General features: G+C 51.2%; 1 long non-coding RNA gene across 1 annotated transcript; it reads left to right on the top strand.

Moving 5' to 3' along the window:
* Positions 1-1,694: 1,694 nt before the first annotated feature.
* On the top strand, positions 1,695-3,596 carry LOC136296452 (uncharacterized). The gene is made up of 3 exons (XR_010722929.1): positions 1,695-1,801; positions 1,963-2,028; positions 3,097-3,596. It is a non-coding gene; the product is annotated as an uncharacterized lncRNA (long non-coding RNA).
* Positions 3,597-8,697: the final 5,101 nt, after the last annotated feature.

The following is an 8,697-nucleotide window of genomic DNA, read 5'->3' on the forward strand; positions in this document are numbered from 1 at the left end:
CCTGGCCAGCTCACCTTCCGTCTTACCTCGGTCATCTCATTCCGAGTTCTCTGGACCCTCCGGGTCATTCTTCTTGCCGGAGTTTTCTGTCCCTGTTGTGTCCCCTCGTTTGTCCTGTGCTGTGTCACGGGTGTTGGTGTGTGTTTGGCCGGGAGCTGCTCTGCCTTGCTGCTCAGTCTGGGTGTAGGGGTACGAGGGGTAATAGTCCTGGGGGCTTGAAATTTGTGATGTGGGGTGTGGTTAGACTGTAGAGGGTATTCCTAGATTGCCACAAGATGTGTGGAGCTGTCAAGGTATCCTGCAGCACTCTGACTTTTGTCCAAACTCTGTTTCAGATGCAGAGAGATGAAATCTGTGGCAGAGCCCCCCATCCTGGGTGAGGGGCTCCCCTGAGAAGATCGATCGCTATTCAAGATGAGAGTCACATATTTCACATTTTTTGGCACTCCAGTGCAGGCCACCTGCATTTACAGCTTCAAACAAGTGAGTCCCTTGGTAACCCCCCTGGGCAGCAGCTGGAGCCTGCTCCGGGCTGGGCTGAGGGAGCAAACACTTGTGGCTGACACAGCTCCACACTGAGGGTGCTTGGGAAAACTCCTGCCTTGTCCTGGAATTTTTTTTTTTTGAGCTTTTGACAAGGTTTTAATCATCACCTTGGTAAAAATAAATGGTAAGGACTGAAAACATGAGAGGCTGGCAGGTTATACGCACGAAAGACAACTTTTTTTTTCTTAAATATTTGTGCAGCCTATATCCTAATTTTGAGACTCTTTCTTGGTCAACTTTATTGTAAAAACCCCTTATTTTCAAGTTAGCTGCTTCAATTATGAATTTGTTTTACAAATACCCGCTAATGTCCGAAGGTTAAAGCACTAACACCAACATCCCACCTCTTTTATTTTTGCAGCAAAATTTTATCTTTACTAAACTTGAAACTTGATGTTTTTGCAGGTAGTAAGTTAAAGAAGGTGTCTATCTGCCCATCACTGATAGTCAGGGTCATGAAGAAATTGCTCTAGTGTTCTAAAATAAATGCAGATTTTTAGGCCTCTCCCATTCTCTCTGACTAGCAACATGTGAATTGATTTTTGATCTCCTTTCTGTTGGTGTCTGTGGGTTTTAAGCGGCATGGAGAAGGTGTCTGTGGACATGGCACCCAGGGAATGGTGCTGGGAAGGGCAGGATGGAAAGGAGCTGCTCAGGAACCCAGAGCAGCAGTGGAGTGGGAGCTGGTGCTGCTGCCTCAGTCACACCCTCCTGGACAGTCTGTGCAGTGATAATATTCCTACTTTCCTTCCTGAACCTGGGGTTGGAGGAGAACACGAGTCTTGGCATTGATGGAAAGGGGAACTCGAGGGAAAAACTGCTGTTTGTGTCCTTAGAGAGCAGTGGGAAGAGCCTGGGAGAAATCCTGGCTGGCTGAGGGATCCTTGTGTCCCCTCGGGAATAAATCCCTGCGTCTCCTCAGACCTGCTGGTTTGCAGTAGTGTTTGTACACCTTTCGCTGCAGCTGTGGTTCTTAATAACTGGAAGTCCATGGATTGCTGGGCGATTCCCATAAGTTCTCCTGTTTTGTAGGAGCTGCACGGTGAGGTCAGCATTCTGAGGGAGGCCCTGGCACAGCTGCCAAGGGCAAGGAACGTGGAGCATCCCGGGGCTTCTCCCGCCCGAGTTTCTCCCGGAGCATGCTGCGTGTCATGCCGGATGTTTAACCCGGGTTTGGGGTGTTCTCCTGCAGTCCCAGCTCTAACTGCTGCCCCCGAGCCCCGGCCTTGCTCTGTCCCAGCACTGAACCTGGCAGGTGGGTGTGCTTCTCCAGCCCTTTAATCCCACGGGCATTCCCAGATTCCCGGAGCTCCCCGAGGCACAGCCTGGCCTCCCTCGCTGGGAGCTGCACCTCAGTCTGCCTGGACCAAGGACATCCTGTTTGAGACTTTATTCCTGTTGCTTTTCCTCTTGCAGGTAGTTGGCGAAAAGGAGAGAGCCAGTAGGAAGTGAAGCCACTGGAAGGCCTTATCCCAGTCCAAGGTTGGATGGGAGTAACTGGACCTGTTGAATTCCCACTTCCCTTTAAATCAGAGCAGAGGAAGCAGATTTTTAATCATCATTCCATGAACTTTCACCAACTTCATGACTCTTGCAAAAGTTTTCAATGTTAGAAATTCCTGAGCTTGTTTTCCAGGCAGGCTTGGATTTAGATGTTATTCCTTCCTTTTATTTGAAGGAATAACTCTGATTTTCTCTCTGATTTTAGTAAGGGAATATTTATTTATTCCAATTTTCCATCCTAATTGGAATTTTTGTACCTTGTAGAGCACATTTCCAAGGAAATGTACCCAATTAATGTTGGTAAATCAGCAATTGTCCAGCACCATCTCCACAAAATTCTGTGAATTCCCAAGAAAACTTTGAAGTATTTATTTGCCACAATTCGTCTCTTTGTAAAGTTCAATTTACTGCATTTTTAATTACATAAATGCCATTAAAACCTGAATCCAGGCCTAGCTGCTGTTCCTTGGACACAAGGGGCTGGTTCTTTCCAACCTTGGCACATTTGGATGTTTGTCCAAAATGAGCTTCCCACTAAAATAGAATTTGTTTCCAAGCAAAAGTGGGAATTGTCTAGAAAACCTTCTGTTCTGGGGGGCACTGGGTTTGTTTCCCTTATTGCTGCATAATTGAGGAAAGCCATGGCGCTTTTTTAGGCAGTGGCAGGAGGTGAGAGCTGCATTTATTTAATTTTGTATTTTATTTTTTTGTTATTTTTGTATTTTTGTGCTCTTTTGTTGTGGTTTTTCATGTTGCGTTTTGTGGTTTTTCAAAGACTTTTTCTTCAGTTTTTTAATTTTTATTTTTTTTCTTTAGCTATTTATTTACTTGTTAAAAGTACTTTTCGTTTTTTATTTTAATTTTTTGTTTAAATTTTTTTTCCACTTTTTTGTTACTTTGAAATTTTTTTCTTTTGGTATTTTAATTTTATTTATTATTTTCTATAGTTTTGGTTTATTTTTTCATGTTTTCTTTGTTCCTTTTTTTTTTTCCCCCATACTCTTTCTTCCCCCCGGGCGCCTGGGGGTTTGGCTGTTGGCAAGAAAGATGAGAAATGACCTCGGTGCCCGCTGGACGTCGGGATGTCACAGAGAGCGCAGTTGGCAAAAGCTCTGTATTTTCTGCTCCATAAAACTCCTGAAGGGAGAAAGCTGTGACCACCGTGGTGCCGTTTTTTCCTTCCCAGCCCCGACCAGGTCTCCTCCTACCCGTGCACAGTGTTACCAGCAGCAGCCTGCTGTCCAGGCTGTCGAGGCGTATTTCAGAGGGAGCAATAAAAACAAAGTAGACGTTTTATTTTGAACTCTCCGACCCTGCTTGTTTATTAGCAAAGAAATCCAAAACAAAGCGAACAAAAAAAGAAAACCCCCAAAATAAAATCCCCCGCAAGCCACCAAAAAAAACCCCATACAGATAGAGAAAATATGCCCATATTATTTAAATAAAGATTAAAACTTTACCCCTTAGAAAACCAGGCTCATTTAATTCAAATAAATTGTGTTTCTGATGTGTTAGGTTAATGAATTCATCTAGTGTAAAATATCATTTAAAATATAAACAAATGAATTTAAAAAATAATGAAAAAGAAAAATAACAAAAAAGTATAGGATATGAAAAATAATATCAATAAAAAATACGCAATATATTATTACTACACGTTTTATAAATATATTTAATATACATAATATAAACATCTATAATGTACATAATCATATTTAAATGAAATGTATTATTATTTATAACATTACATAATAATAAAATATTTTATATATAACTTTCTATATTTAATATCTATAATAAATATAATAGTATAATAAACATAATACATGATGTATAATGTACATAATATAAAAGATGAATTGTAATGATTAATGTAAATATCAGAATCACAAAGATAAAAAATATTGGAATAGAGCCTGAACGAAAGGCTTTTTTGTTTCGGTCTGGTTGCTGGCAGGGCTCTCGCAGGTGTGCTCGGGGGTCTTTTGGGCCGTTTATTCCGGAGGCTGTTCGGAAGGGCATTTCTGGGCACGTTCGTTTATGGCTCCGCTCCGCGCCGCCGCGCGGCAGTGCTGCCACCGTGTGGTCAAACAGCGGTAGTGCAGCTGTCCCTCCCGCCCGTCCCGCCTGCTCTGTGCGGCAATGCTGCCACCGCGTGGGCAAACAGCGGTACTGCAGCTGTCCCGTCCCGCCTGATCTGTGCGGCAATGCTGCCACCGCGTGGGCAAAGAGCGGTAGTGCAGCTGTCCCTCCTGCCCGTCCCGCCTGATCTGTGCGGCAATGCTGCCACCCTGTGGGCAAAGAGCGGTAGTGCAGCTGTCCCTCCCGCCCGTCCCGCCTGATCTGTGCGGCAATGCTGCCACCCTGTGGGCAAACAGCGGTAGTGCAGCTGTCCCCCCCGCCCGTCCCGCCTGATCTGTATGGCAATGCTGCCACCCTGTGGGCAAAGAGCGGTAGTGCAGCTGTCCCCCCCGCCCGTCCCCGCCACGCGTGGCAGCCTCGCATTGTGAGCTCGGGGGCGGCGCTGCCGCCCGCCCGCAGCTCGGGGCCGAAAGGGAGGGAAAAAGGCAAGGAGCCCGGGCGCGTGGCAGCCGGCTGCCTGCGCGCGCCACCCGGACCCCGGAGCCGTCCGGGCGCGATTTTCCGCGGCGTCTGCGGGTGTGCGGACACGGGATGGGGGCGCAGCGGCGCCGCGGGCGGCAGTCCATTGAGTCAGGCGCCTGTGCGAGCAGCCGAGGGGGCATTTTAGTGGGTTCCACTACCAAGATGGCGCCGAGACGCGAGGCGCCCGACCTTCCAAAAAGGGCGGCCAAAAGGGCGGGAAAAAATAAGGACCCTATAGGCGTTTTGCCAGACGCCTGCACAAAAACCCGTCTACGGCGCCGCCCGGGCGCAATTTTCGGCGGCGTCTCCAGGTGTGGGGACACCGGCCGTGTGCTCAGACGCGCCGCGCTTGCGTTCGGATTCGCGGAATTAGTCAGGCGTCTGTGTAAACACCTGGCGGAGGCCTATGCCGAGGCGCCAAGAACATGGCGGCCGGGACGGAAGTGGCCTCAGCCGCAACAAAGATGGCGGCAAGAAAAAGCGGAAGTCACGCGGCCCCCCTCACAAAATGGCGCCGAGGCGCGACGCGCCCGACCTTCCAAAAAGGGCGGCCAAAAGGGCGGGAAAAAATAAGGACCCTATAGGCGTTTAGTGAGATGCCTGCACGAAAGCCCGACAACGGCGCCGCCGGGGCGCAATTTTCCGCGGCGTCTCCAGGTGTGGGGACACGGGCCGTGTGCTCAGCCGCGCCCCGCTTGCGTTCAAATTCGCGGATTTAGTCAGGCGTCTGTGTAAACACCTGCCGGGCGCCTATGCCGAGCCGCAAAGAACATGGCGGCCGAGACGGAAGTGGCCTCAGCCGCAACAAAGATGGCGGCAAGAAAAAGCGGAAGTCACGCGTCGCCCCTCACAAAATGGCGCCGAGGCGCGAGGCGCCCGACCTTCCAAAAAGGGCGGCCAAAAGGGCGCGAAAAAATAAGGACCCTATAGGCGTTTAGCCAGATGCCTGCACAAAAACCCCGACTACGGCGCCGCCCGGGCGCAATTTTCCGCGGCGTCTCCAGGTGTGCGGACACGGGCCGTGTGCTCAGCCGCGCCGCGTTTGCTTTTAAATTCGTGGATTTAATCAGGCGTCTGTGTAAACACCTGCCGGGCGTCTTAGCGGTGCCGCAAAAAAGATGCCGGCCGGACCGGAAGTGGCCTCAGACGCGACCAAGATGGCGGCAAGGAAGTGCGGAATGCTCGTGGGGCTCATCGCGGCCGAAAATCGCCGAGTGCAGCTCACACCCTGCAATGGCAAAAGCTGTTTTATTAAAACTCAGCCGAGAATTTTCCTCTTATTTCCAGGTCACAGGATATACTGAGGCTGAGAGGGATCCTAAAATCTGACTCTCAAGCGGACGGACCGTTTGAGAATCGAACTCAGCACCTTGGCATTACCCGGACTCTGCTCCAAGCAGCTGAACCAATCTCTGCATTATGGGGATGGACCTCCATAGGATGGCAACGCTTGGCCCCACTAAGGTAAGTGCAGTGCCGCCTTCTCTGCCAAAGCTGCTTCACACACCAGCCCCTGGAATGGCTCGAGGGCAGAACTGACTGGCAGCTCACGACAGCACAAAGCTCTTCCAGTGACGCTGATTTCCTGTCCTTTCCAGGATTTACCCAACAGCTGCCGTAAAAGTACTCACACAAAGTCTCTTTCCGGGCGGAAAGGAGCAGGACAAGTCCTGAGGCTTCCCTTCTTCCACGGCCAAAGCTCTGCAGAGAGGCAGGGCCGGTCCCACCCGCACAGGGGCGTTTCCTGCAGGTGAGTGTTGCCGGGCCAAAATGATGGCAGCTGCTGAGGCCAGGGCTGCTTTTCTGGCTGGAGGCCTCGGTGCCCCCCCGTGCGGCCTGCAGTGTCCCTCGGTGTTTCCTGCAGGTGTCCCGGGTGCCCGGAGGCGCAGGGAGGAAGGAGGCCGGCAGCCCCAGCGGGGCCAGCAGCCCTGGGATGATGTGCAGGGGAGGAGCTGTGCCTGCGGGGCCCTGCCCGTGGCAGCGGCGGCCAAACGCAGGGCCCGGGGCCGGGCTCGGGGCTGGCACGGACACGGCCCCGGGGCTGCCGCGGCTCCTCGGCCAGGGGCTGCTCCCGCCGGGCACGGGGAGATGCTGCAGCCCGGACAGAGGCACCCACAGCCCAAGAGCTCCCCAGGGAACAGCTGGCATTGCCCGGGAACGGCGGCTCGGGCTGTCTGCAGAGGGGCTCAGACAGCAATTCCCACCTCCCGGAGCTCCCACACAGTTGCCAGGGATGTCCTGGCCACCCCAAATCCCCTCCCTTTCAGCCTGAGGACATCACCCGTCGGCAGCATTAAAGCCAAGGCGCTCCTCCCTCACAGAAATTAAATCCAGAGCAACGGCCCTCGGAGATGCCTCAAAATCAAAGGTTTGAGTGGGATGGAGTTTCGTTTGGATGAAGTCTGGACTTTTCCAGGGAGCCGGCCGGAGTGCAGAAGCGATGGAAAGCTTTTGCAGGTGGGTCCCACTGGAGGTGTGCTGAAGGCAGGGATGGGCATCCCTTGCCTGAGGGAAAGGCACTTGCAGAGGCCACTGCTGGGGCTCGGAAAGGAGCTGAGCTCCTGCAGGGAGCTGTGTCCTCCCGAGGGCACAGGGGCTGCCTCAGCACAGGCCGGCCAGTGCCTTCTCCTGCTCTGAAACGTCACCTGGAGCCCGAGCTCAGGGGGTGGCTGAATTCCAGGGAAATCTGACAGGTGACCCCCAGGGGATGAGGGTTAGAATTAACCAAATCTATGGAATAGAATCCTATCCTGTCCCCATCCTGCTGAGCTTCCTTGGAAGCTCTGCTGGTTCCTGACACGTCTGGCATTCAAGCAGCAGCTCTGCGTGGGAATATCCATGCTCTGTGAGGCACTGTGAGGTTATTGCAGCGGGAACTGAGCAGGGAATTCGGGGCCGTGGGTATAATTCATCTAAACTAGCAAAGGTGACAGTGAACCCCAAATCTGGGCACCACACAGAGAACAATCTTTGTGCTGCCCTGTCAGCTCAAGCCCCTGGGCTGGGAAGTTTTGGGAGTCAAACATATGGAATGATAGAAATCACAGCAACTGGTGTCACCCCGAGGGACAGTCCAAGTCCCAGACAATTCCTCTGCAATCCCCTCGGGGGGAAAACACCCTCTGTCTGCCAGGAGCCCTGGCTCTGTTTCTCCTAGCAGCTGTGTTGGGCTTTAAGAACTTGAAATAACTTTGAAGCCAAAGAAATCACCTTTTCCTTCCGGTTTGATTGTTGTGTTTGTTTTTGTTTTTTTTTTTTCTTTCAGATGCTGGACTTGCTTCTGTGGATGTGTGCTGAGCTCTGGCTGCAGGGGACTGTCAGGCCTGAATGGCTGTGAGTCTGTGTTCTTCTCGCTGGGGAAGCGGAAATAATTATTAATTAGACTGCAGAAATGTTTTCAGAAACCTTTCCCCTTTCCTGCCCTTTGCTGGTGGATCTTCTCTTTCTGCCTTTGACTTTACAAAGCTGTTCCCTGATGTCCTTTCCCCTGCCTGAATTCCTTGCAGCTCCTAGCTGGGAAAAACTGGGATGATGTCCTGGGGATGTTCTTAGGGGAGGACAGAGGTGAGATTTTTGCCTGTATTTTTCTAATATTTTCTAAAATTTCAGGGAGCTGCTGCTGCTGCTGCACAAGTGGAGCCTTGTCAGCGAAGACCTGCACCTGCAGGAGGCCCCGCAGGCCCTGGCTGGGAAGTGCCAAAACAAAGGAGTGATCAGTAAGTGCTGAACTGCTTCCAGGAGGGCGTATTTTGTTGCAGCCATTACGGACCAACAGTACAAGTGAGGCCAACTGCTCTGGAAACAGTACTAATGCCTTCTGCCAGCCTGATGGAGCTTGAGGGAGGAGGAAAGGAAATGGCAAGGCATTTTTCAGGTCTTCCTTGGGGTGAATTCTAAGCTTAGCACAATTGGGAAGCTTTGAGGAAACACAGTTTAAAAAGGGGAAGAGCTGTAAAATGAAACTTAGTTGCCAATCTCATGTCAGGTTCTGAAAAATGGTCTTCTTGAATCAAATCTCAGAAGAAATAAGCGGTGCCTGGAGGG

This window comes from Chamaea fasciata, unplaced genomic scaffold (genome assembly GCF_029207755.1).
Source record: "Chamaea fasciata isolate MVZ Bird 193981 ecotype frontalis unplaced genomic scaffold, bChaFas1.0.hap1 SCAF_13, whole genome shotgun sequence".
Lineage (NCBI taxonomy): Eukaryota > Metazoa > Chordata > Aves > Passeriformes > Sylviidae > Chamaea > Chamaea fasciata.